A 24311-nucleotide genomic window follows, 5' to 3' on the forward strand; every position below is an offset into this window, starting at 1 on the left:
CTCTGTTAGCAGGGCATAGTGGTCACCCCGAGTTATGTAAGCGTGAGCATGTTGCACCGTCTTAAGTCTTTGCCGACTTAAGCCGATTGCTCCGTTAGCAGGGCATAGTGGTCACCCCGAGTTATGTAAGCGTGAGCATGTTGCACCGTCTTAAGTCTTTGCCGACTTAAGCCGATTGCTCCGTTAGCAGGGCATAGTGGTCACCCCGAGTTATGTAAGCGTGAGCATGTTGCACCGTCTTAAGTCTTTGCCGACTTAAGCCGATTGCTCCGTTAGCAGGGCATAGTGGTCACCCCGAGTTATGTAAGCGTGAGCATGTTGCACCGTCTTAAGTCTTTGCCGACTTAAGCCGATTGCTCCGTTAACAGGGCATAGTGGTCACCCCGAGTTATGTAAGCGTTAGCATGTTGCACCGTCTTAAGTCTTTGCCGACTTAAGCCGATTGCTCCGTTAGCAGGGCATAGTGGTCACCCCGAGTTATGTAAGAGTGCTAGTCAATCATGAATAAATTGAGTATAATTGAAGTCTTCTTTATTGATGACATATCTCCCGTTTTACAGAGTACATTGTCGTCCCGATAGCTTTTGAAATTCAGCTAGGGGTAAAACTTTCTGAGGTGTTCTATATTCCAGGAGTTCCCAACTTCTGTGCCGTCTATCTGAGTTAGACGATATGATCCTGGCCGAGTGATTTCTGCTACTATGAATGGTCCTTCCCATAAGGGCGACAACTTAGGTCGTCCCTCCCCCGTAAGAATTCGGCGGAGGACGAGATCTCTGAAAGTGCATTCATCCCTTTTGTGAGTTTTGGTGATTTGGATAACAACACATTTAAAGGTCTAACAAGTTTGCTAAGTGTTGAACAGGGAATTCAGTATGATGAACATACTTGAATAGTGTATAATGATTAGTGAACAAAGTTCAACACAAGGTCAAATAACCAGTGAGACAATGCAAATGGATATAATATGGTCTCTATATTGGTTTGAATATATGGACAAGTCCTGAGAAATCACTATGCATAAATATGATCATAATAGAGGTTGAAGTGATTAAGAGGATTGGTCAAGCCAAAGTGAACAAGATATGAGGAATCGTGAATTGGCTTGACCATATTACTATTAGTTCCATATATGAATATATGAGAATCAAACTAGAGCTTGATTGATCTTAGCAGTTATATCTAGATGACATCCAAGCAAGGTTCACAATATTGAAGAAATGATTCTCTCAATGGATGCTCAATAGGATGTGACTCAAGAATGGCTTGATAGGGTGAAGATAGCAAGGAAAGGGCTTCGAGGAACTAAGCGAAGGTGAAGGCCAAGCGACGGCTTGTAGACCGAGGTACCATGGCTAAGGTGAAGAAGAGAGTACTTGCACTAAGTCGATGAACTAATCAGCTATGAAGAGTTACAACATGTTGATGCATCAGTAAGGTGACTTGAAGCCATGATTTGAACTCATATATGGTGAAATGGCACAAGTCATAGGCTCGATTTGTGTTTGCTTCAAAAGGTGAGACAAAGATGTTTGTGATCCTTATGAAGCAACACCATGGAGAAATCACGCATGAGACACCAATGACTCAAGGAGTTTACTTAATTATATTTTATTTCACTTGAGTATAGGAATCGTCGTACTATCAAGGGGGATCCAAAAAGAAGGTTGGTGTTGGTACTAAAGCTCAAAAATCCTTGATCCAAAACTTCCATTTTACCCTTGTTAATCCTTAGTGAAAGTATGTAGTACAACCTTTTAAAGTCTATCTTGGCCAAAATTGTTTTTTGGAAAAACAGGTTCAACCGGTTTTAAAACAGGTTCAACCGGTTTTTGCACTGTTCACCCTTTTTCAAAATACTGGTTCAGCCGGACACTCAACCGGACACTCAACCGGTTTTTGTCTGGTGGAAACAGGTTCAACCGGTTTTAAAACAGGTTCAACCGGTTTTTGCACTGTTCACTTTTTTCTGCCAGTCTGCTGTGTTAGCCAAAAAGCTGTGCGCAGCTTTTTGAAAAACCGGTTCAACCGGTTTTGGGACCGGTTCAACCGGTTTTTGGGCAGAAAAGTCAAAAACGGCTAGTTTTGGAGCCCCACCTATATATACTCACTCCTACCTCTCTCCCACAGGAGAGCACGCACAAAACTTCATTCCCAACCTGAGAAACACCTCCCACTCTCTCTCACACACCTCTTGCCTCTCCCATTTCAAATCTTTGGAGAAGAAATCTTTGAGTGAGTTTGAGAGCTGCGGTTTTTGTGCTTCATCTCCAAATCTCTCTTACTCTTCTTCATTCGAGCTTTGGTACTACATCGAGTTCTTTGTGGATTCATTACTCTTGGAGCTTCTAGCTCCTAGACGACTAGGTGTCTCTTGTGAGTCTCTAAATCTTGTGGAAGACCACAAGAAAGTTTGTATTACCCGCTCGTTTGAGCAAAGATTAGTGTGTGGGCTTGACCTTTGTGGTCGGCAAAGGGAGGATTAGGGTTGAAAGAGACTCGGCTCTTTGTGGGCGCCTCAACGAGGAAGTAGGGCACCTTGGTGGTGTGACCGAACCTCGGGATAAATCTTGTGTCTCGTGTGTTCTTGTTCATTGTGCTTATTCATGTTCTTCGTTCTCTCACCATTCCGTGAAAGATTTGTTTATATCTTTTTGGTGTGTGAATTTTGAGAAGTGCCCTTCTCAGATCTACTACTTTGAACCCTGTGGATCATTTAGAACATCTCATTTCCAAAGTTAACTGGGTGAATTTCGAGATCAATTCAGTTTTACCCAGTTTGCTTCTAGTTTTTGTTGAAAAAGTTTTAACTTGCCTATTCACCCCCCCCTCTAGGCAACTTTCAATTGGTATCAGAGCCTAATCCTCGTTCTAACGCTTAACCGCGTGAGGAAAGATCATGTCGGGGGGACTAAGAAACGAAAGTGCTTCTAAGCTTGAAAAAGTTGAGGTTGCCTCGACTTCATCTTTTGGTGCAGATGTTGATCCTAGGGCAATAGACCTTGCCATGAGAATCGCCGAAAGGATGTTCCTCAAAATGAAGGAAGATGAGGCGAAGAACATTATTGAAGAAGAAGAAAATGATCGATGGAGACCAAACGACGAATCCACCTCTTCACAAGGTTCGTCTTTCAAATCCACTTCTCATATGTGCTTTATTGCTAATGAGAGTGACAGTGAAAGCGAAAGTGAGGATGAGGAGGAGCATGAAAGTGATAGTGAAGATGAGGATGATCTTCAAAAATTCTTCGCTCAACTAAGTAAGAAGAACCGGATGAGCTTGCTCAAACTCATGAAAAGAGCAGAAGAACAAAAGGAAATGCTTCATAAGCAAGAAGATATCCTCATCGAAAAAATCAAAGACTTGGAGAAGTTGACCAAAGAGCATGAGAAGCTAAAGTGCTCTCATGATGATTTGGTCCAAAGGTATGAAGACATTTCAATTGAGCAAATTAAAGCTATTAATCATTCATCATATATTGCTCAATTAGAAAATAAAAATGCTATGCTCAAGAACACGGTAGAAAAGCTAAACATTGAAAATCTAGCTTTGCAAGAAAAACATGATATGCTTGTATGCTCTCATAATAAATTTATGGATTCACATATCATGTTAGAAATGGCTCATGAGGTTGTGTTAACTAATTTGAAATCATACCAACCTCACATGTGCACATGTGTTGAAATTGAAACTATATTACCATGTGCTAACAATTGTTGTTATCAAGCAAGCCAATCTTCCATTGAGCTAGAAATTTCAGGAATTAGTGATATTTCTATCACACAAGAAAATAAAGAGCTCAAGGAAGAAGTTGGAAGGCTAAGAAGGAGCTTAACTCTTTTGAAGGGAAAGTGTCATGCTCAACCTTCTCACGATAACCGTGATAACATGGTGAAGAAGCTTGAGAAGGGGACAACCGTAGCATGCACAAACCCGCTTCAAAATAATGCTAAGTTCCCTAAGAAAGGCATGAGCAAACATCAAGAGAAGAAAGCCAAAGCTCATGACAAGTGCCTCAACCATGCCTCCACATGCTCCACACAAGGTAACAAACAAGCCACTCTTCCAAATAAGATAAGATGCACTAGAAAGTGTTATCAATGTCATGAAAAGGGACATGAGATTAAGTCATGTCCTTACATAAAAGATAGTGGTTTAACTTTAGAAAGAAAGAGGCTCACTAACCATGTAGCAAACAAGAAGCAAGGCAAGAAGGAGTCTTGCAAAATTAAAAATCATATTTGCTACACTTGCCGAAGAAAGGGACACCTTTGCAAGGATTGTCCCATGAGTAAGTATCCTAAGTCTACCATGTCAATTCATTCATATTCGCTTAGGAGACCCAAAAATGACACTTGTGCTAGAAAGGTAATTAGTTCACCTAAAACTAGCACAAAGGCCATTTGGGTGCCTAAGTACTTATTAGCTAACCTTGGTGGACCCATCCAAAAATGGGTACCAAAATGTACTTAATAAGTTTTGCAGGTACCCAGAGATGATATGAAGCTTTGGGGTGCTTGAGAAGTTTAACTCAAATCTTATCTCAAGCTATCAATCTTACATTGTCTATCCTTTAAGATTGACCCAAAGATGAATTGAGTTGTTATATCACTAACTTCATATTCATCTCTAGCAAGAACTTGTGTTGTAGGGAATAAGGATTAACCTTTGTGGGAATCAAGCAAAAGGCCTACAACCAAGTGATATCTAAAGGATGGTAACAATTAATTCTTAAGTGCACATTGCTTTTAATTGGTATATTCCTTTGTGTCTTTTGTAGCCACATAGGAAAAATGAAGCACTTGAGAATGAACTTAAGAGACTTTACCTTGCTTTGGAAAGGATCTAATTATATGGTAGATTGCAAGTTCATATTTTTATATCGTGACAATCTACATGCTTTAAATTGGTTGTAGGTGTCTTGTGGCATATTTCAAATTGATTATGGTATTATTGCCATGACCTAGACATAAAGAGAATTATTCCATGTTCTTAAATGAATAGAGTGCTAAGTAAGAAATTCAAATTCTTAAAGCACTTACCAAAAGGGAAATTCTCTATATGACTAGAGCTGTGAGACTAATGTTTTTATCTAAGTGATTTATGTAGTTTCACAACATGAGAATGTGTTTCCCCAATGGAGTGTGCCATTAAACATTCAAAGAAGATCGAACCAATACTATGTGAAGTATTCATTCTTGTTTAATTTGGTTTTGAGTCTTCTACATTAATCACTCACCATGCTATGAATTAAACTTGCCATGTAAACTTAATTAAATAATCATGCTACTTTCACCTTTTTTTACAATTGATGTTATGCATGATGCTTGTAAGGGTAATTTAGTTCATATCATGAGGTTTCGTTATTTTAGTAACCTTCTTGTCATTCATATACTAGAGGTTGCTAAATAGGAAACTATTGCTTGTGTTTCTAATGCAATCTCTTTTAAGCTATTTCATGGAATTCATAAGTAGAGTTTGTGCTCTTTCAATTGGTAAAATCACAAGCATTAAAGGTAAATCTTCACCTAAAAGAAAGATTATGAATGCTCAAGGCAAAGGTATGGAACAAATTGCTTCAATTGGTTGTTGATCAATGGTAGTTCCTTTCAAGTGGCATTCTTTCAATTGGTAATATTATATTCTATGGAAAGAAATGTCAATATGAAGGTTAAATTCCTTTTGGCTTAAATTTGTAAATTGGTGCATATTGTTAATTCACTCCTCCATGTGTATTAACTTAAAAGGAATTTAATTTATGCTTTTATGCCCCATAAATGATGATTTATTTACCATTCATATATAAATATCATCATTCATTAAATACTTCCTTGTACTACTAATACCTCTTTTCAAAGTGCTTTTCGACTAGTTTTAAAAGGAAAAGAGATAACAAGCTAAAGAAGGAAATCTCCACGAATGAAGACAAGAAGAATACTTAGATGACACCATCTCATATAGCAAGACCTTTCAATTGGTATAACAAATGGTACATTCTATATGGTGGTAAGTATTCTTAGGCATAAGTTAATTCATTGCAAATTTTTCATGCCTTGACCAATATATGTAATGTACTCCTCTTGAGAATCTTCATTGAATTGAAAGTGCATTTGATAAGTCATTCAAATACTTGATGCACATATCTAGTGGGAGCACATTATATATATCTTGTGTCATAGAGAATAAGTTTCACTTGAGTAAGCTATACTAAGACAATCCAAAATGGTAAATCTGTATCTCATTCATATGGATTGTAATCTTTGTTTTCTAAATAGCTACTCTTGATGCAGTTTAAAATTCCCTTATCGTTAAGTCTAAAAGTGCATAAGAATCTTTTTGTTGATATTCATCACACACATATGCACTAACATGGATATGTTCTTAAACTGTAAAAGGTACAATTAGTGATCCATACTCTTTAAATTTTGGAAACCCATATTTTGATATCTTAGAAATCTACTTCAATCGGTATCCATATGCTTCACATTGAATTGGATCACTAAGTTGTAAATTATATGCATAACTTGTCTTTATGATATGAATGCTTGTGCGACTAACCTTGATAAGCTAGGTGCACCCAATGTCAAGGTAGGTTCATCATCAAGAAGGCAACACAATGATGTATTAATAAAAGGAGAAAAGGCTCCTATTCTTAACTCTAGTTTTTATCTATGTGATTAAATATTGACTTGATACTATGTAAGATGGTTGTCAAGTATATGTGGATGCCTACACAAAGAGAAAGGCCACAATAAGGATTGTGTGGGTACTCAAGGCTCTTACCACTAATCTCAAAGGACCCAATTCAAATTGGGTACCAAGATATGAAGCTTAAACTTGTTTTGCAGGATCACTCCTTCAATGGATCAAGTTGGGTGCTCGATAATGAATGTATAAATCATCTTTGGAGATAGTAGCTAGGGTGGTAACAACTGAATCTCAAGTGCATATTATTTTCAAATCTTAACTTTTTGTGACTTGTGTAGCCACTAAGGAAAAAGAAGCACTTGAGGATATACATCAGATGTTGATTATGAAATAAAGGTCTAATTGGAAGTTGAATGAATATTATCATATGGTGAACAATCCAAAATTATGTGACGTATTCTCTATCTAGTTAATTTGGATTTGATTCTTCTATATTAGACACTCACCATAATATGGATTAAGTCATCCCTTTAGACTTCATTGAACCTTTAGACTTCATTGAATAACCATGCATATTATCCATGTCATTCAAAATATATTGTGCATGAGGGTTCAAGGAAATTTAGTTCATATTATGATGTTTCTCTATTTTAGCAACTCGTTTGCCCTTCACATATAAAGGGTTGCTAAATAAGAAACTAGTGCTTGTGCTACTAATGCCATCTCTTGTGTTGAGTTTATCCATAGAAAATCTATGATAAGAGATGGTGCTTGTTTTAAATTGTATAAATCAAAAGCTTAAAGGATACTATTCAACTAAAGTAAGAAGAAGTTGATAAGAGGCCAAGGTATGAAAACTTCCTCTCCTTCAGTTGTTTTAGTATTCTATCCTTAGTGGGATGTACCGTAGTATAGGTTAAATTCCTCGCAATACAAAATGTTCAATAGTGCATATAACTTTGACATCAACTATATGTGTGCACTAATTTAAAGGAATTTAATCTATCCTTTTGGGTTTCAAGAATGATTATTCATTTTCCATCCACATATAAGGATTATCATTTGTGAAACCCTCCCTTGTGTTTCTAATGCTCTCTTTTCTAAGTGTTTCAATAAGGTCTTTCCAAGTGCTTTCAAGATGGATTCAAAATCTACGGATATAAGAGTCTTGGTTCTTTCAATCATTGAGTTTCAATGGGTCTCATATCAAGTATGATCGAACCAAGCAAAGATGAATAAAGTTCAATATCACTTGGTTGGATGAAATCATAAAAGAAAAGAAAGCACAGTCATTCAAGAAGGGAGTTACACTTTTTGTCAACCAAATAATGAAGATGTAGTGACATATTTATATGATATCCTTCATTATGAGGTTTGAGGTTCATCTTAGCATGCTTTACCCTTTAGGATTTCAATTGATATACTTTTAGTTCTTAAACTTTCAATTGGTTTGATTTTCATCATCTATGTAAAGCATGTTATGTTAAACCAAGATATAGCGCAAACTTCACCTTTAACCTCGTATTGTTGATGTGCATGAGTGTACTTTGTGTACTCTTGCATGCACAAATTGAGGAAGAGTTTAGCCTATATCTTTTGAGGCTAATGATTTCTTCAAGTTCATGTTTTGTAGTCTCACACCTTGGAGAACATCAAATGAGGATGAGTGGTTCCAAGGAAATGATCAAATATTTACCACATGTCACCCCATGGATTAGTTCTATTGGGGAACAATATGTGTTCTCTAGCATAAATTCAATTGTTTCAAATATATTATGCCTTGACCAAGATATATGGTGAATTCCTCTAAGAATCTTAATCGAATCAAGTGCATGTTACAAGTAATTCGAATACTTGATGCATACATTTAGGGGGAGCTCATTCTATATCTTGTGTCCTTAAAGACTAACATTTTCTTTTAGTGAATTTGTGTAGTTCTTTGAAGAGAATGAGTTTCTCTTGATCGTTTAAAGAGGATAAGTTTCTCTTTGAAATGTCAAGCCTATCAAAAGCTAAGATAGAAATTCATGATTATAATGAAGACCATATGGCATGGAACAAAGGTGTGTCACTCCATGAACTATTGTATTACATTTGTGTATCTAGGCTCTTACAAGTTAGTGTATGCATGTATATGCAATATATTAAGTCACATCATAAGGTTGCACTTGAATCTTGGCTTAAAATATTGCATATCATGTCTATTAGTATACCGTTTGATTATGAGTAATTCCTTAAATTGGTGCAATTTCATATTTTCATACTTTATTTGTACCAAGGTTCAAATTGTAGAACTTAATCCCCTGGCCTCACAAGTCCAAGTGCATAAGCTAAACAAGTATTCATCACTTGTATGCACACATTTAGGGGGAGAATGGTCTATAATTTGAATCTTTGAGACTAACTTCATTTTCAAGTCTATTATGTGTGGTCTCAAATTAGAAAGGAATCTTCAAGCAAAGACAATCGCTTCCACTGCAAAATTTGATGGGTATCAAAGATTCTTTGCTCCAATAAATGTATCTTCTATACATTTCATAAGAGAATGAGTTTCTCTTGTATATGCTACTCCAACGTCATCTAAAATTGGTAAATATGTATCACATCCTTTTGAATTGCAAATGTCTGAAGTAGCATAGCTTATAAATTCTCCTGTCTAGAACTTAATTGATTAAATAGTGCACATGTTTATTATGTTGCATGATTATGTTCAATTGATACTCATTTTATGCCAATGGTACTTTAAGTTACAAATAAGTACTCTCAACTGGTATCAATTGAATTCATATATATGTGCGCTCTAAAACTTGAGGAGAACTTAGTGTAATATGCTATTAGTGATCTGCTTATCTATCAAATTGTATCAATTGGTGTTTTTCAATTGATATTTTTCATACATGATCACTAGTTGTATAATCCATACTTGTGCAATTTTCATGCTGCCTCTTGTTATGATAAGAAAATGCTAGGTGACATCTAGACTCCAGGTATTAAGATTTATCTTTCAATTAGTATGACAATATTCATTTGATATCTTGGACCTATGTCACAATTATGCCAACAAGAGATTGCAAAATGAACTCTAAATACAACACAAGTGTGGAACACCCCTTTGAAAAGGTAAAACGCAAAGGTACATCACTTATGGCACTTCTCCATTACCTTTGTGCCATATAAGGACCCTTTTCATGATAGTGTGTTCAAATCTTGATTAATCATAATTTCTACCCTTTATATTCTTTATATCTTTTTTTGGAGATTTATGACAAAGGGGGAGAAATTTTGCATTAAAGCTTACCTTTAGTCTTATGTAACTAAGTGTTAGAAGACTTTAAAAAGGGGAGAAATAATTAAAAAAAGGGGAAGTCATAAGAAAAACATAAGATGTAGAAAGTTGATGAGTGCATACTATGTCATGAGCATCACGTTTATTTTATGACGCACTGCATCCTATGAATAGTATGATATAAGTTGTCTCCATACTTTGACCCAAATATGTGCTTTTGGCATTTGAGTACAAAATTGGTATTTTCTGAAATGCACATATTTAGGGGGGGGGACTATATCATAGGATTCAAAATCTTATTTATCAAATCTTATGTAAGCTTTAAATGTGTTGTCATCAATCACCAAAAAGGGGGAGATTGAAAGTGCATTCATCCCTTTTGTGAGTTTTGGTGATTTGGATAACAACACATTTAAAGGTCTAACAAGTTTGCTAAGTGTTGAACAGGGAATTCAGTATGATGAACATACTTGAATAGTGTATAATGATCAGTGAACAAAGTTCAACACAAGGTCAAATAACCAGTGAGACAATGCAAATGGATATAATATGGTCTCTATATTGGTTTGAATATATGGACAAGTCCTGAGAAATCACTATGCATAAATATGATCATAATAGAGGTTGAAGTGATTAAGAGGATTGGTCAAGCCAAAGTGAACAAGATATGAGGAATCGTGAATTGGCTTGACCATATTACTATTAGTTCCATATATGAATATATGAGAATCAAACTAGAGCTTGATTGATCTTAGCAGTTATATCTAGATGACATCCAAGCAAGGTTCACAATATTGAAGAAATGATTCTCTCAATGGATGCTCAATAGGATGTGACTCAAGAATGGCTTGATAGGGTGAAGATAGCAAGGAAAGGGCTTCGAGGAACTAAGCGAAGGTGAAGGCCAAGCGACGGCTTGTAGACCGAGGTACCATGGCTAAGGTGAAGAAGAGAGTACTTGCACTAAGTCGATGAACTAATCAGCTATGAAGAGTTACAACATGTTGATGCATCAGTAAGGTGACTTGAAGCCATGATTTGAACTCATATATGGTGAAATGGCACAAGTCATAGGCTCGATTTGTGTTTGCTTCAAAAGGTGAGACAAAGATGTTTGTGATCCTTATGAAGCAACACCATGGAGAAATCACGCATGAGACACCAATGACTCAAGGAGTTTACTTAATTATATTTTATTTCACTTGAGTATAGGAATCATCGTACTATCAAGGGGGATCCAAAAAGAAGGTTGGTGTTGGTACTAAAGCTCAAAAATCCTTGATCCAAAACTTCCATTTTACCCTTGTTAATCCTTAGTGAAAGTATGTAGTACAACCTTTTAAAGTCTATCTTGGCCAAAATTGTTTTTTGGAAAAACAGGTTCAACCGGTTTTAAAACAGGTTCAACCGGTTTTTGCACTGTTCACCCTTTTTCAAAATACTGGTTCAGCCGGACACTCAACCGGACACTCAACTGGTTTTTGTCTGGTGGAAACAGGTTCAACCGGTTTTAAAACAGGTTCAACCGGTTTTTGCACTGTTCACTTTTTTCTGCCAGTCTGCTGTGTCAGCCAAAAAGCTGTGCGCAGCTTTTTGAAAAACCGGTTCAACCGGTTTTGGGACCGGTTCAACCGGTTTTTGGGTAGAAAAGTCAAAAACGGCTAGTTTTGGAGCCCCACCTATATATACTCACTCCTACCTCTCTCCCACAGGAGAGCACGCACAAAACTTCATTCCCAACCTGAGAAACACCTCCCACTCTCTCTCACACACCTCTTGCCTCTCCCATTTCAAATCTTTGGAGAAGAAATCTTTGAGTGAGTTTGAGAGCTGCGGTTTTTGTGCTTCATCTCCAAATCTCTCTTACTCTTCTTCATTCGAGCTTTGGTACTACATCGAGTTCTTTGTGGATTCATTACTCTTGGAGCTTCTAGCTCCTAGACGACTAGGTGTCTCTTGTGAGTCTCTAAATCTTGTGGAAGACCACAAGAAAGTTTGTATTACCCGCTCGTTTGAGCAAAGATTAGTGTGTGGGCTTGACCTTTGTGGTCGGCAAAGGGAGGATTAGGGTTGAAAGAGACTCGGCTCTTTGTGGGCGCCTCAACGAGGAAGTAGGGCACCTTGGTGGTGTGACCGAACCTCAGGATAAATCTTGTGTCTCGTGTGTTCTTGTTCATTGTGCTTATTCGTGTTCTTCGTTCTCTCACCATTCCGTGAAAGATTTGTTTATATCTTTTTGGTGTGTGAATTTTGAGAAGTGCCCTTCTCAGATCTACTACTTTGAACCCTGTGGATCATTTAGAACATCTCATTTCCAAAGTTAACTGGGTGAATTTCGAGATCAATTCAGTTTTACCCAGTTTGCTTCTAGTTTTTGTTGAAAAAGTTTTAACTTGCCTATTCACCCCCCCCCCTCTAGGCAACTTTCAATCTCCCACTGAGAAGGATCGTTGTCGCACGGCCTTGTCATGATAGCGTCTCAGAGTCTGCTGGTACCGCGCTGATTGAATTACTGCGTTTAGTCGTTCTTCTTCGAGTACATCGATGTCCTCCAGCCTAGTAGCTTCGGCTTCTGCTATGCTTTCGAAGACCAACCTTGGCGCCCCGAACTTGAGATCAGCGGGTAATACTGCCTCTGACCCATAAACCATGAAGAAAGGAGTATTTCCATGTAGAGCTCGGCTTGGCTGAATTCTTAAGCTCCAAACGACGTAGGGCAATTCCCTTATCCACTTCCCTGCGAACTTCTCATTCTTTTCGAAGACCCTCTTCCTGAGTGCTTCCAGTATCATCCCGTTGGCTCGCTCAACCTGCCTGTTGGCCCTCGGGTGCGCTACCGAAGCATACTTGATCTGAATGCCTTTTTGCTCGCAGAAATCGAAGAATTCTGAACTTGTGAAATTGGATCCTAAGTCAGTTATAATGTTGTTTGGTATTCTGAATCTGAATATTATGTCTTGTATGAATTCCACGGCCTTGGCTGAGGTTAAGGAAGCAATGGGTTTGAATTCTACCCATTTGGTGAACTTGTCGATTGCTACCAGTACATGAGTGTACCCTCCTTGAGCTTTCTTGAAAGGTCCAATCATATCCAGTCCCCAGCATGCGAAGGGCCAAGTTACTGGTATGGTCTGCAATTGCGGTGCTGGTAAATGGTGTTGCTTTGACAAGTACTGGCAAGCTTCGCACCTCTGAACTAACTCGGCTGTATCGTTTTTTGCTGTTGGCCAATAGAATCCTGACCTGAAGACCTTCCCGACTAGTGTCTTGGACGCTGCGTGTATTCCGCATTGCCCAACATGGACCTCATCTAGAAGTTGCTTCCCAGTGGATGAGAGAATGCACTTCATGAAGACGCCCGATGCACCCCTTCTGTATAATGTTTCTCCAATGAGTGTGTAGTGGGCTGACTGTCTGGTGATGCGTTCGGCTGCATTTTTGTCATCTGGTTCCTCTTCATTCTTTATGTATCTGATGATCGGCCTTCTCCAGTCGTCAGAGTCTGACTCGGGTTGATCCACGATATTACATTCTTCTGCTTGATCTGTTGAGATGCTCGGTCGTGGTATTTCTTGCACGAAGACTCCGGGTGGGACCTGAGTTCGGCTGGATCCTAACTTGGACAATACATCAGCTGCCGTGTTTCGATCTCTCTCTACATGATGAAATTCTAGTCCTTCAAACTTATCTTCTAGCTTCCGGACGGCAGTGCAGTATTTTCCCATCGAATCCTTCGAACAGTCCCATTCTTTGTTTATCTGACTTATGACCACCAGAGAATCTCCGTATACCATTAATCTCTTGATGCCCAATGATATGGCGATGTTTAGTCCATGGATCAGAGCTTCATACTCGGCTGCATTGTTAGAGGCTAGAAATAACAGTTGGAGGCCGTATTTGAGGTGTTCGCCTCCAGGCGCGATGAAGAGAATTCCTGCGCCTGCTCCCTGCAGTTTCAGCGAGCCATCAAAATACATCCTCCATACTTCTGCAGTTTCTGGGTTCTCTGATATTTGTTGTTCAGTCCATTCTGATACGAAGTCAACCAATGCTTGGGACTTAATGGCAGTACGAGGTCGAAATTCGATGTCATGAGATCCCAGTTCACAGGCCCACTTGGCTATTCGGCCAATGGCTTCCTTGTTGTGGAGAATATCCCCTATCGGAAAACCGGTGACTACTATGACTTTGTGGTCATCAAAGTAGTGACGCAGCTTGCGGGCAGTTAGAAGTACTGCGTATAATAGCTTCTGCACTTGAGGATACTTTTTCTTCGAGGGACCCAGAACTTCACTGATGAAATAAACGGGGTGTTGCACAGGGTAGGCATGTCCTTCTTCTGCTCGCTCGACTACCAACGCGGTGCTTACCACGTGAGTCGTGCAAGAGATATATAGCAGCAGATCTTCAGCTGGTTGAGTTGACGTGGCTCGCCGTGGTGGTTTCATTACTGGTGGGGTTGTCAAGAATTTTTTCAGTGCGTCCAAGGCTTCCTGCGCTTCTGAAGTCCACTGAAACTTGTCCACCTTCTTGAGTAGCTTGTAAAATGGTAAACCTTTTTCTCCTAGCCTGGATATAAATCTGCTCAGAGCTGCCATACATCCGGTAAGTCGTTGAACCTTCTTTTGTGATCGTGGAGCTTCCATTTTCATGATAGCTTCAATCTTTTCCGGATTAGCTTCAATTCCCTGGTGGCTTACAATAAATCCGAGTAGCTTCCCTGCTGGTACCCCAAAAACACATTTTTCAGGATTAAGCTTCCACCGATACCGCCGTAGACTGTTGAAAACCAGCTGCAAGTCTTCGATGAAGTTTTCCGAGTTCTCTTTTTTGATTACCACATCGTCTACGTAGGCTTCCACATGCTTGCCCCAGTGATCGGCTAAGCATGTTTGGATGGCTCTCTGATAAGTCGCTCCAGCGTTCTTGAGGCCGAACGGCATGGAGGTATAACAGAAAGCACCAAACGGAGTGATGAACGCCGTTTTTTCCTCGTCTTCCTTTGCCAAGCTGATCTGATGGTATCCGGAATAGCAATCCAGAAAAGATAGCACAGAACATCCAGCGGTGGAGTCTACCACCTGATCTATCCTTGGGAGCCCGAAGGGATCCTTCGGACAATGTTTGTTGAGATCAGTATAGTCGACGCACATGCGCCAATCCACTTTATTCTTTTTGAGTACAAGAACAGGGTTGGCTAACCACTCGGGATGTAACACTTCTCTAATGAACCCAGCCGCGACCAAGTGGGCCAGCTCAGCGCGAATGGCCTCTCTCTTGTCGGGCGTGAAACGACGTAGTTTTTGCCGGATCGGCCTTGCTTGTGGATAGACCTTCAGTTTGTGCTCGGCCAGCTCTCTCGGGACTCCCGGCATATCCGCAGGTTGCCATGCGAATACGTCTCGGTTGTCTTGCAGAAACTGGACGGGCGCGCTTTCCTATTTATCATCCAGGCTAGAGCTGATGATAGCAGTTTTGCGTTCATCAGCAAACCCCAGATTGATCCTTTTAGTTTCTTCAGTCGGCCGCATAGAGGTCGCGGCTTGAGCTTCCTTCGCCGGTGCTGTGTGGTCTTCCTCAGGCTTAGAGTTTGCCTGGGTCGAAGAAGTCGCCGACGGTTTGGCGGTGAGGGCCGCCTGGATGGCCACTCGGAAACATTCTGCGGCGCCTTGGAGGTCAACACGCACAGTTATGATTCCTTGCGTTCCCGGCATCTTCAATATCATGTACGTGTAATGCGGAATGGCCATGAATTTTGCCAGTCCCGGCCTCCTGATGATGGCGTTGTACCCGCAGTCGAAGTTCGCCACTTCGAACCTCAGGAACTCGGTTCTGTAGTTCTCCGAAGTTCCGAAGGTGACGGGCATGTAGATGTGGCCCAGCGGGTATTCTCCCTCAGTTGGCATGATGCTGAAGAATGGAGTGTCTGACTCGTGGAGTTCTTTGAGGTGAACTCCCAAGCCTCGGAGTGTTCGGGGGAAGGTGACGTTGATGCTGCTCCCCCCGTCCACTAACACCTTCTTCACCCTGCTCTCTCGGATCACCGGATCGACGAGGAGCGGGTATTTGCCCGGGTGGTCGAAGTTGAGCCATTGATCCGCCCGAGTGAAGGTGATCGGGTGCTCTGACCACCGGTATGGGGCGGGAGGGCCGGTGGTCGCCACCAATATCTGGCGATCGTTGAGCTTTTGTTGTCTTCTGTTCTCCTGTGATCCGTGTCCGCCGAAGATGACATTGACCTCCCTGTAAACGCGCGGGAAGGCTCCTCCTCCTCCCTCCTCCTGCTGCTGGGGTTGTCGTGGTTCTTCTGGTCCTCCCCGCGGCGGAGGAGGAGGTAAAGGTTGGAAGGGTCGGTCGTGCCCAACGGAATGCTTGAAATCCCGGCAGTTTCGAAGAGTGTGGCGCATGTCCTTGTGGTATGGGCACTGGGCGTCGAGGATGTCGTCCAGCGTGCGCTCGCCTCCGTGAGGTCCTCCTCGGGCGCGAGAGGCAGGTGGTCCGGCGGCGTGTACCTCTTCGCACGGTCTCTTCTCCCAGCGTTTGTCAGGTTGCTGGTTCGCGTCGCGTCGTGGTGCTGCCGGTGCGGGCTTTGCTCCTCCGATGAGGTCCTGGGCTCGCTCGTCGGCGGTGATGTAGAGGTCGGCTTCCCGGAACAGCTCCTCGGAGGTAGTTGGTGCCTTCTGTAATATGGCTCGGACGAAGGCCGAGTCATTGGATCCTTTGTAGAAGTCCTCGATCACGGCCGCCTCCGTGACCTCAGGGATACGATTTCTCATGGTCTGGAACCTTTTGAGGTACGATCGGAAAGTTTCATCCCCCCGGCGCTTGATGGATTTGAGGTCCCATGGTTGCGCCGGTTTGTCAGAGAGGGACTGAAAATTGGCAGTGAAACGCCGGCTGAAGTCGCTCCAGTCGTCGATGCAGTGTCGAGGTAGATGTCGTAGCCATTGCAGTGCGTCTTGCCCGAGGACAATAGGTAAGTACGCAGTCATCAAGTCCTCGGATGCTCCGGCGGCTCGAGCGGCGGTGGTGTAGACGGCTAGCCAGCCTCCTGGGTCCTGCTTAGGTTCATATTTATCGACATTGGATACCTTGAAGTTAGGGGGCCATTGAATGGCCCTAAGGCGTGGAGTAAGGGCAGACACTCCACATGTGTCCTCCTGTCGTCGGGGATGATGTCTGTCCCGGGGAGGGGAGTAGTTGTTGTGGTTCCTCGACCGTCCCCGGGCAGTCCCGCCAGTCGAGGCCGTCGTTGATTTGGCTCTGGTGGCTTGACTCCGAGTGGGGATGCCATGATCCCTGTCATATTCCTCCCGGCGGCATATCTCGTTCTCATGTCGTCGTTCGCGCGAAGCGTTGATGGAACTCCGCGCGTCTCGGCGACTGTTGATGGCGTGTCGCAAGTCGTTCGGCGGGTGAGCAAGAGGTAGAAGATGGTTGGCTGCCTGGGTGAGCAGGCGTCGATAGCCCTCGGCGTCTGGAGTCCGAGGGAGTCCGTCAGCTATCCGAGCTAGCACTCCTCCGACTTCGCTCGGTGTGTTCATGGCTCGGGCGAAGTCGGGGTTCAGGTTACGGCCGAATAGTGGATTTTCTCGGCGCTGCCTCGCGTCCTGCTCGGCTTGTTCCTGAGCTCGTTGACGATCACGTCGTCGGGAGTTCCTTCGTTCCCTGAAGACGCGTTCTTCCGGAGTTTCTCCCATCTCCGAGACCTCGTCTCGCGAGACAGGCTGCTCCGGATCCCGTTCTCCGGCTTGGTGATGTCTCCGGATGTTTCGGCGCCGATTTCTTCGTCGACGGGATTCCCGCTGAGGTGGTTCCTCCCTAGGCGCGGTCGGCTCGTCGTCAGAGATGGGAGGCGACTCCGCTCTTCCGATGAAGAGAACGTCGGGGTAGAATGCCGTGGCTGTCGTGGCGATCTTCTTTCGGAGAGCTGAGGGTAATGCTTCCCGGTATTTTCGGAGTTCGTTGGAGGAGGCTTCCTTCCCGGCGGATCTGCAACGCGGTGTAGAATTCCCTTTTCGTCGGCTATGGATGAGATCGTTCCAAAGCAGAACATGGATCCAGGACGGAAGGTGATCCTGCTGTTGATGGTGACAGCCATTAAGCTAGCTTAGATCGTTGACACCCCCTACCTGGCGCGCCAGCTGTCGGTGTTTTGGGTCCGACCGCACACCCGGGGTTGCCCCTCGAGGTGTTTTTAGGAGTAGGATGGTGTCGCCGACTGTAGCAAAATGGTTCGTGCCAGATGCACGAGAGACAATAGACAATGTTTACAGGTTCGGGTCGCTTAGAGATGCGTAACACCCTACGTCCTGGCGGAGATGCTTTGTGTTATAGGTTACAAGGTGGTTCTCTAGAGCGAGAACGTGGGGAGTTTAGGTAGATGGCTGGATAGTGTGTTCGATCGTTCTGAAGGGGTGCCCCCTGAGCCTTATATATTCGGCCGTGGGGCGATACATGTGGATATGATAACAACGTACGCCTAAAAGATAGTGAACTGTTCGAGTCTATCTCCCTATGATTCAGCCGACTTATCCTCGCCTGGTTCTACTGCATGATGTTCCAGCACGGGGAAGTCGGATCTTCTGTTGTGATTTCTCGCTCAACGCTATGGGGCCTATCTGGACTTGCGTCGATCCGGCTTTATATCGATTTGCCTTGCTGATTGTCCTCTCCTCCGGGCCCATGAAGAAATGACCTTACGATTTATCGGGCCCTTGGACCTTTCGTGAGGTCTTTTACTCTGCTAGTGGACCCGGGGGATATCTGTCCCCCACAACTGTATATTAGAACCATTCTTTCATTCGGTTGTTCGGCCAAGCATTAGCGCCAAGAGGTCTTTGTGGTATTGAAAATTATAGCGGTCAGAGTTGTTATGAGGCTGTATTCGACAACTATTTTATCTCGTCCCTTATCTCGTCTCGTACTTCAAATTTCATTTTAAACAATATAATCTATTATGTAAATCTTCTATATGATAGCCTTGTGTTCGTATCCAACAAGATCAGCAGCATCGGTGAGAAAATTTCAACAAAGATTTATCTCTACTGTATTAAAGCACCAGTTTCAACGGTCGTTTTCAAATTAACCCGCTGCATCCCTCACATCTATCTTAAATTAACCCGCTGCACCCCTCCATGCAGACAACATTCATCTCCGACTCGTTAGCCAATCTAGTGAGGTTTGAACCCACCCTCTATTGGAAGAAGTGCGGGCGACATTGAGTGAAGTCGTCTAACCAGTAGAACATCATGCTTATATGTTTTAATATTGAATATAAATTGTACATATGTATATACGATTTTTTGTAAAATGAAAAAATATAATCGTGCCAGACCGGATCAGCACTACGGGTCGAGGCTACAACCCGACATGACGCTCGTGTCGGGTTGGCCCAAGCACTATTAAATGGGTTGTGTCCCAGGCCGACCTGCCAAACACGGCCCATTTGATCATCTATACCTTCGCACGATAATGATGGCCCTTGGCTCAGTTGCCGCCACCTCATTCACCATCCTGCTTCTTTTCTTTCTCCCCTCATGCCTTCGCCTCGTGGAAGCGACGCCTCCTCTTCGTATTCGTCCGACACCAGCCCCGACACCGACCCGTGCAGCGGCTATTGCACCTCCACGAGGATGTTTCACAACATACACACACCATCGTTTTCACCATCCTTGGACGTCCCGTCCGTTTTCTCGGCCTTCGCTCTGTTCTTCCTCCCCAACCTGCTGCCCCCGCCCACGGTCACAACCGCGAGCCGACCGACGCTCGTCGACACGGGTACATATGAGTCGGTCTTGCTCCTGACCTTTCTTCGTGCGTGCTGCCAAGGAGGACACGGTGGCGCCTTCCACGCTTAGGTTATCTTGGCGATGAGGAGTTCAGATCTGAGATATTGGACAAACAAGGCCCGTAGCGCGACAGCAGTCTGCATATGCTACAGAGTTGATATTGGTGTTGTGTCACCTCGACGGGTCCAGGGCTAGGAAGGCACTCTCATTCTCTCGCCCTTCTCAGACTAACGCTTGATGCGGGTGGCTCTCAGTTTGGAGCTATTCCGGCTGGGCTTCTTTCTTTGCTTGCGTGCTCTCTCTCTCTGTATGTATATAGCGGTATACTACCTATATGGGAAGGACGCACCTCTGGTGTACCAGTTATCATGCCTACGGTAAATGCTGGGTAGCCAAGTGTGGAGAGGATAACTGCTAAAAGCATATAAGTAGTAAACCCACCCTAAAATGAGTGCTCTCTCCTCCGACTTCCCTAGAGCCTCCGGTAGCACAGCAGAGATAGCGACAGGTTCTCCACCTATACGGGGATGGAGCGACAGAAGTATGGAAATAGGATAAGGTAGCGGCGAGACAAACCGTTTAAACAGGAGTGGAAGTGCAGTGATGTATGCAACTGAGGCATCCTAACGAACGAATGATTTGAACCTTGTTCCTACACGACCTGATCAAATCGATAAGGCACTTGTCATCTATCTTCATTGTTCAACTCTTTGATGAAAAGAAAAGATGAAAAAACCAGAAAAGCTCCGGCAACAAACAAGTATGACTGCCTCTTCCCTTCCTGCTCTATGAAACCTTAGAAGTGGGAGATGCGAAGGATAGGGTCCCTGATTTGCTGTCTATGGTAACCGTTCGATGGTTCGACATCGCCTGTCTACATGGTCTTTCCCTTACCACGATGTTTACTCGGTTAGTTAAATAAAAAATATTATATAAGGAGAGGAGACCATCAATAAAAAATTATCTTTTTAGTGGATAGTTTATGTGAGTATTGTTGTGAGCTGTCGTAACGTGCGAGCAACCGACTAGTATGTCTTCATGTTACACTGTTACAGTCATGTAAATCTTCTATTTTATATGATGGCCTTGTGTTCGTATCCAACGAAATCGGTGAGAAAATTTCAACAAAGATTTATAGGCAAAATTTGATACATACCATTAAAAGATCACATGTATAGAAATTTACCAGCAAAAGATTCACACTTAGATATTTACCATGGAAAGATTGCACGTTAGAGATTTATAGCATTCCGTTCCCTTCCGTCAATCGGATCAATGGGTTTTTTTTATTTGGAACGATCAACAATTAGAGTATACCAATTTTACCCCTGGCTTTAGTTTTTCCCCTCCGTTCCTTGGCCCCAGGCCAGAATACGACTTCCTCGCGTGAGGCGAGAAAGGAGCAGAGGCCCGATAGGCGACGAGCTGCTCGCGGCCTTCCAGGCGGCGCGCTCGCCCGCGGCCACCCAAGTTTTTGCTGCAGCGGCGTCCTCCACCCCACGCAGTATGCACCTTTCTCCCGTTCTCCCTCATCTTCTTCCTTCCTTGCTTTGGGAGTTCTAAATCCTAGGATTTTCTTCTCTCTTGTAGTGCTCAGGAATCGATCTGAAATTGAGGCGCATTGATCCTTCTGAGGTTCCTGAAGGGTAATATCCTTTTCCTCTTTGTTGAATCTTTGCAATTTCTTGTAAATTGTACAAAAGTTACTGTTTGTGAGGGGGAATAAATTTGTACAGAATAAATTGATTGATTTAGGACTGGAATTGTCATCAGTTGCTACTTACATTTGTTCTCCCTTCTATGTGTTTGCCATTGCTATTGCAGGATTGATCCGACTAGTGCATGTAGAGTTGAGGTCACTGTCAATTCTTACTTCAGTGTACGAGATGGTAGAAAGGAGTATAACCGGGGTAGGCCAGTAAGCTATGTTGTTGATTCAGAAGCATATTCTATCATTGATCTAGAGAAAGATATTGCTTCAGAATTTAAATGGGCCAGTGAACAGCAGGCAAATTTCTGGGTTCTAACAGGAGAGGGTAGTCTGACATGCAAGTTGGCTTCAGATGCACAACTACTTGACTTGTTAAGGACATCCAGAGTAGTGAAGTTGTTCATGGTAGTCGGTAGCCGTGAGCAAAATGTAAGAGAGGAGGAGATGGTTGCTGCTGCAGTGAATATAGGAGACGAGGAGATGCCTACTGCAGTAAATATAGGAGAGGAGGAGATGCTTACTACAGTGAACATGGAAGAGGAGGCGATGCCTATTGCAATGGACCATAATTTGGAGGTACATGATAGAGGATTTACATGGGCAGAAGTACCTGAATATGGGGAAACAATTGGAGGGCCACCAATACTTGAGGAGGAGGAGGAGGAGCATTTCAGAACTATTGGGTGTGATCCTGATGGAGACGAGCCTGTAGGAGTAGATGAAGAGTGGAGGTACTTTAAACGTACGGAACATGTAGTCATTGATCCAGTCGATGTACACAAAAGAAAGAGGGCTGCTCTAGAATTCAGAGACTTTGATACTGAAGTTGTAAAGAAGTTACAAAAAAGATTGGAGAAACACTACTATATTCAGTTGTCATACTTTAAAGTGTGGTCTGGAAGGAAGTCTGCAATGGAGGATCTTCATGGTACTTGGGAGGACAGTTTTGAAATGTTATGGAGGTTCAAAGCAGCACTAGAAGAATCATGTCCAGGAAGCATTGCTGAGATTGATTGCAAGAAAATTAATGGGAAGATGCATTTCTCTAGAATGTTTGTAGCAGTTAGAGCATGTGTTGATGGATTTTTAGCTGGCTGTAGACCTTACCTTGGGGTTGATTCCACCCATCTAACTGGGAAGTATAAAGGACAGTTAGCTACAGCAACTTCAATTGATGGGCACAACTGGATGTATCCAGTTGCATATGGGATATTTGGCAAAGAGACAAAATCCAATTGGGCCTGGTTCATGGCACAACTAAAAAGAGCAGTTGGGACTCCCTGTGGACTAACAATTCACACCGATGCTTGTAAAGGATTAGCTTATGCTGTCAATAAGGTATTCAAAGGTGATGCAGAGCATCGTGAGTGTTTTAGGCACCTCATGGCCAATTTTAGGAAAAAGTTCTAGGGTGATGTGTTGAAGTACATGTGGCCTTGTGCATGGGCATGTACAGATCGTAGGTTTGATACACTAATGGAGAAAATTGCAGCAGCTAGTGCTAAAGCGGTTCCCTTTTTAAATAAGCATCACAAACTCAAATGGAGCAGATCCAAATTCTCCAAAGAATGCAAGGTTGATTATGTGAACAACAACATCTCATAATGCTTCAACAATTGGATTAAAGATTACAAAGACCTTCCGGTTGCTGAATTGATGGATAAGATTAGGGAGAAGATCACGGAGAAGCTTTACACAAGGCAGGAGATATCCAACAGAATGGAAGGGCGTATCCTAGCAAGTGTGTTGCATGAGTTGAACATGAAGAGCCGAGGGCTGCAGTATGGAATCATGAGGACTGGTGCAATGTCTGCTGAGATATCTGGAATAACAAAAGAAGGTAAGAATTGGAGAGTTCCTGTTGACATTGAGAAAAGAACTTGTGGTTGTGGACAATGGCAGATTTCTGGAAAACCATGCACTCATGCAATAGCTCTATTTTGTCAGCTTAAAAAACTTAACATTGAGAACTTTGTAGATGACTACTATTCTGTAGAGAGGTTCAAATTAACTTACCAGTATACAGCTGCTCCATTGGGTGATAAGACTCATTGGCCAAAATTTGACCCCGGGTTTAAAATGATTCCTCCAAAGCTAGAAAGACCTGCTGGTAGACCAAGAAAGAAGAGAATCAAGGCTAGTGGTGAGGCTGGGAAAAGAGGACCATATCAGTGCAAAAGGTGCTTTCAGTTTGGACACATAGAGAAGGGTTGTGCAGCTACTCAAGCTGAATTAGAACAAGAGCTTCCCCAACCACGTCCAAAAAAATCAAAAAGACAAAGGTAATTAACCTTGCCTCATGCCTCATGTGTAATTTAATGTATTATCCATCTGACCCATGTTGTGCCTCCTAGGAAATATGTATCTGAAGGTGTTGAAGCCTCTGCTATTGATGCTAAGCCATCCCATGCAGATCCAAATCTGACCTCTAGTCCAGGTGTAAAAACAAGAAGCATGTCTTCTCTTTCTCCAACTAGCCCAGGTCCTACAACAAGGAGGATGGCATCAATCTCACCTGGGGGAATTAATCGAAGGCTCATTATTAGCTAGATATGTTACATGTCCTTCTCTATTTTGTGTGAGCATGGCTGTGCAAGAGTGGGCGCTTTTGTGTGTAAATATTTTGCCGCTGTGCAACACTGATAGATTGTGTTTGTGGTACTTCTGTTGTCAAAATTGCAAGAACTGTAAGCTGCAATTTAGGTACTGAAATGACAACAAAGTTCAGTTATATATGTACTGAAATGTTATGTTATATCCTGGGCATATCCTGCTGAAATCATGTCCTCTTTATTTCTGTAATGTTGCTGAAATGAGAGTTGCAACGCATCTATATTACTGCTGGAATGATTATGGATTGTAGCTATATTTACT

This window comes from Zea mays, chromosome 8, assembly GCF_902167145.1.
Source record: "Zea mays cultivar B73 chromosome 8, Zm-B73-REFERENCE-NAM-5.0, whole genome shotgun sequence".
NCBI classification, from domain to species: domain Eukaryota; kingdom Viridiplantae; phylum Streptophyta; class Magnoliopsida; order Poales; family Poaceae; genus Zea; species Zea mays.